We start from the raw sequence: 5,608 nt of genomic DNA, 5'->3' as shown, positions 1-5,608 counted from the left end.
AGCGCCGGAGGGGGCGGGCTGTGGGCTGTAGCCAATCGGCGCCGGCGCCGCGCGGCCATGTCTGTGCTGGGCGGAAGGCCCTTGTGACGGCGCGTTGGCAGACATGTTGGTGAGGGGCAGAATCTCAGCCTCCTCCACGCTCCGCCTCCTGAGAAGGTCAGGCCTGCAGTCTTGGGGACTGGCTCATAAAGAGAAAACTAAACCCGGTAAAGACATGGGGCAGAACAGGGAGGAACCAAGCTATGGTTGCCAGATTTAGCAAATAAAAATACGGGATGCCCCGTTAAATTCTGCCTGGTTAAGTTTAAATTTCAGCTAAACAACCAATAATTTTAACTATAGTTACGCTAAAAAACAAAAACAAAAATTCTGGTAATCGGGCAGCCCTACCCCAAGCCAATCTCAGGAATTCTCTTAGCACCTTTAGTACAAACTTGAGCAAATTGATTGCTGTGAGCTCGTCTGAGAAGTGAGCGCAGTAACACCTTACAGGGCTGTGAGGACTAGAGATACGTAAGTCCCTAGGCCTGCAGCGGCTGGGATTTCAATAAATGAGGGCTGTTATGGTCAATAGTGTTGAGAATGGGGTGTGCTGGGAGGAAACGAGGAGACTGGGTGTTAGTTACAGGCCTGCTTCTGACTGAGCAGCTCAGGTCTCCTCTCCTGCCCGCCAGGCTCCATTGGACACCTTCTATTCCCCTAATGACCCCCCAGCCCTAGGTCACATGAATTCTCCAAACTGCTCTCTGTCCCCGTGGGAAATGGAGTTGCTGTTGTCATTCCTGTGGAAAGAAGGGAGTTTGGCCCTCAGCCTGTCCAAAGATATTAATGCCCAGACAGGGCGGCCAATGCAACCGGGGCACGGTTTAGTTAAGGCTCTAGACCAGTGGTTCTCAACCTTCCTAATGCCGCGACCCTTTAGTACAATTCCTTATGTTGTGGTGACCCCCAACCATAAAATTATTTTGTTGCTACTTCACAACTGTAATTTTGCTACTATTATGAATCGTAATGTAAATATCTGATACGCAGGATGTATTTTCATTGTGACAAATTGAACATAATTAAAGCATAGTGATTAATCACAAAAACAATATGTAATTATATATGTGTTTTCTGATGGTCTTAGGCGACCCCTGTGAAAGGGTCGTTCGACCCCCAAAGGGGTCGCGACCCACAGGTTGAGAAACGCTGCTCTAGACAGTTACAACTAACCATAGTGACCAATACTGGTACCGAGCTTTGCCAGTTACAAAGGAACCAGACTTCACATCCATCACTGCTGGGGTGAGTTACTCCGGTTGGCATTTTTAAAGATATCAATGTAAGAAACGATAAGCTTTATGAGTTTATTTGCGCCAAACTGAGGACATATGCTGGGGAGCAGGATCTCCCATGCCCTGGAGAATAACAGTTTTGCTGTTTCTTTTATGCATTTGAAATTAAGGAAGATTAGAGAAAGCAAGGTGGGGGTTGGATTACAGGATCGTTAGCAAGATTCTGTGCTCTCTTGAGGGTTAACATCCCCTTTGAGGGGTATTACTTCTGGTATTTCAGAGATACCAGATGTTAACCTAGATGCAGAAGCGCAATGGACAGGGCTGGCTTAAAACTTTTCACTAAAGAAGGTATAGACCTGGGACAAGACTACCCACCATGACCTCCCAGTTAGGAATTTATGACCTATCACCCTGTGAGGTTATCTTCCATTCAACTCCTTTTTTTTTTTTTTTTTCCTATCCACACAGATGAGGAAACTGTTCCCTTAAACAAATTGAAGTTTTGCTCAAGAGTTTCAGCTTGGAGTGGAGAGAATGGGATGAAGACTCAGAATTCTCCATGAAAATATTTTTTCCTACACACCCATAGCAAGGGAAGTTAGGGTGATGGTTATCCGGGAGACTGCAAAAGACCAGGCATTCCACCCACTACCAAAAAAGTGTAGTTTCAACAGAATGAGTCCCATTCTTCAGCAAACATCCAACTTTGTGTTCAAGGTGAGTCTGCAAGGCGAATTTGTCAACATGGATACACAATGTGATCTGAAATGCTGAAGAGGCCAAGGGAGACTGGATCGCTCTTTAGACACACTCGAAGATCCATGGAAGACATTAATCAAATAGGACCTCAGGACTTAATGAGGTGAGTGCTCCTCCCCTAGGTATATCTGGCGAAAATTGTTCCATGAGTAGATAAAGCAAGAGATGAAATATAGTGGTTATTAGGTAGCACTGAATGAGCAATCAATGGAAAGAGAGGGTCAAGTAAGCTCAAGGGAATACATTCTGTTGGGTTTCTACTGGATTTTCCATTGGAGCAGATCAAATCAAAGACCTTCTCTTGAGGGGCTGTGTTAGGTCCTGCATCTAAGAACATCGCAGAGCTAGGTGTCTGCCTTCTAGGAACCCAGCCTCCAAAGGGTCAGACTAGACCAAGTCCCCTCCCTCAAGGAGTTAGGTGGAAATTTAACTGACACGTTAACAGTGCAGTTTTACACTCTTACCTTGTTTGACCCTCACAACAACCCTGAGAAGCAGTGCTATTCCCCTCACTTTATCGATGAGGAAACCAAGGTTCAGCAAGGGGAAATGATCCCCAGAATCATAGGTCAATTAGAGGCAGAACCAGAATCAGGACCTGTCTTATCTTTTCTTCCCCTAAACTATAGAAGTTCGGCAATGTTCTTGATGCTGATGATACCACGGTGAACCAAATAGATAAAAGTCTCTGTCCTTGTGGTGCTCACAGCCTGGTGGGGAACGAAAAATGATAAACAAGACAGAGACGTCAAACATAGAGTGTGTTTTGCTAAAGTCTGTAGGTGAAATGTCATGATGTTAGCATCTTTCTTTCAAAACACCTTGAGTGTTGAATCTGGGGCTGTGTATATGAGTGTCATTGCATTAGTCCTTCCATTATCTCTGTTTGAGCATTTTTTCTTAGAAAAGCAAGCAAGAATTTATTGACTGCGGCAAAAACAAACAAACAAAAAACCCCACTTAGGACAGTGAAACAAGGAAAGGCATAGACAACGCAACAGGAGAGCCTAGGCTGGGTGGCTGGGCTCACTGGGAAGGCAGAGAAAATGGGGCCTTGGAGACAGTTTCAGGGGGTTAGCCTAGAATGAGCCGTCGATGCCCATCCCTCACCTGGTTGCAAGTTTCGTGGGGTCCTAGGAGTTTAGGAGATACGTGCTCCCTGAAGGGAGAGCGCACCTGAACATTTTTTTCTTATATTGATTAAGGTATTACATATGTGTCCTTATCCTTCCATTGCCCCCCCACTCCCCCACTCATGCCCTCACCCCCTTGGTGTCTGTGTCCATTGGCTAGGCTTATATGCATGCATACAAGTCCTTTGGTTGATCTCTCCCCTCTCACCCCCACCCTCCCCGACCTTCCCTCTGAGGTTTGACGGTCTGATCAATGCTTAGTTGAATCTATAGATTGCTTTGGATAGTGTGGACATTTTAATGATGTTGATTCTACCAATCCATGAACAGGGTATGTTCTTCCATCTGTTTATGTCTCCCTCTATCTCTTTTTTCAGTGTCTTGTAGTTTTCCAAGTATAGGTCTTTTACCTCCTTAGTTAAGTTTATTCCTAGGTATCTTAATTTTTTTGGTGTGAAGGTAAATGGGATTGTTTTTTAAATCTCTCTTTCTGTAAGTTCACTATTGGTGTATAAAAATGCCATAGAGTTCTTGGCATTAATTTTGTATCCTGCTACATTGCCAAATTCACTTATTAAGTCTAATAATTTTTTGATGGAGTCTTCAGGGTTTTCTATGTACAGTATCATGTCATCTGTGAATAATGACAGTTTTACATCTTCTTTTCCAATTTGGATGCCTTTTATTTCTTCTTCTTGTCTAATTGCTATGGCTAGCACTTCCAGAACTATGTCGAACAGGAGTGGTGAAAGTGGGCATCCCTTTCTCATTCCTGTTCTTACGTGAAATGGTTTTAGTTTTTGCCCATTGAGTATGATGTTGGCTGAAGGTTTGTCCTATAAGGCTTTTATTATGTTGAGGTACTGAACATTTTTATAACTGAAAATTTTGGGAGAAATATAGTGGGTTAGATACATGCTATAGAGTAAAAGTGGGGAGGAAAGACAGGGAAGAGTTGCAGTTTTAATCAGAGTGGCCAGAGGAGGCCTCACGGAGAAGGGAGACATTTAAATAAAGACCTGAAGGTTGATGAGGGAGTGAACTACATGAAAAGCCAGGAAAGAGTCCCAGATAGAGGCAGCAGCAAGAGCCAAGGCCCTGAGGCGGCATCTCTCTCGCCTGTTTCCGGAAAAACAAGGAGGCCGTGTTCCTGAAGTCAAGCGAGAGAACAGAAGCAAAGCAGGCAACGAGGCCAAAGGGCTATTGGCGCCTGTAGGACATTGTGGGCCATTTAAAAATTTTTTTTTTCTCTCGCTGTAAGGGAAATGGGGAGCCATGGAGGCTTTTGAGCAGAGGAGTAACCTGACCGAACTTACAACTGAACAGACCTATCACAGGACAGACTATCAGAGCAAGGCAGAGGCTGGAGGCTCGTGAGGAGGCTGATGCAGAAACCCAAGTGAGAGACAGTGGTATGACTATCCTGCCATTTAGTCAGCACAACTGTAGCGTCATTACCGATGGGGTCTGTGTTATGACGAAATGTGGACGGTAGAGAGGACATGGTGAGAAGGCATTGCTGAGATCCTCCTGTAGGAAGCTTTCTGAGGTGGCTCTTGAGGGGGGTGGGCACGCTATCCCTCCTGCCACCTCTTCTGTCAGCAAAGTTTTATGGGAACATGGCCACACCATTGGTTTCCATCTGTCTATACGTTCTCCAATGATAGAGTTGAGTAATTGTGACACAGACCATCTGGGCCACAAAGCCTGAAATATTGCTATCTAGCCCTTAACAGAAAAAAAAAATTATTTATTTATTTTTACCAGCCCCTACCCCTGTTCTTAAGTTGGGTTGCAAAGATTGAATAGGGGGTTTACCAATTGGATTAGGGAAGTAACAACATTCCAGGTGGAAAGAACCATATGGGCGAAGGTCAACATCATGAGGGTGTGTGGATTGTTGTGCCGGAACCTGGTATGTGAGCAGGTGATCAGGCAGGTGAGCCTCAGAGGCCAAGCTTGAAGGCTCTCCAGTGCCAGGCGGAAGATGAGGGCCTTGCCCTGCAGGCAGTGAGAGCCCCAGAAGGGATACAAGCAGGAAAGTGACCTGGAAAAAATCCCTCTGCCGCGGTGGGAGAGGGAACTGAAGGGCACAGAGGTCACGAGGCAGCTGTGTAATGATTACACTGATGATGTGGCTTCTGACTTGGTGAGGGGCCACTGGGTCTTGTGCCCCCTCAGGAAGGAAATGAGTGCAGGTAACCTTGAGCTGTGAGGCAGCAGCCACATGCTCCCATGCCTGGGGGGCGGGGGGTGGAGGGCGGGGGGACGGGAGGAGCCAGTGCTGAGCAGCAAAGGCAGGATTTCCCCAGCTCCCAGCTCGGGGGCTCTCAGGACGGACTGTGGCCTGAGGAGAGGCTGGCTCTCAGGACCAGGGTGGTTTTGCCGGAAGCTGCTCTGAACCTGAGTCCTGAAGGATGGTGAGGGTTTAGAGAG

This window comes from Myotis brandtii, unplaced genomic scaffold (assembly GCF_000412655.1).
Source record: "Myotis brandtii unplaced genomic scaffold, ASM41265v1 scaffold78, whole genome shotgun sequence".
Taxonomy (NCBI): Eukaryota; Metazoa; Chordata; class Mammalia; order Chiroptera; family Vespertilionidae; genus Myotis; species Myotis brandtii.
The sequence above is the reverse complement of the archived record's forward strand: the minus strand, read 5'-3'. Positions refer to the sequence as shown.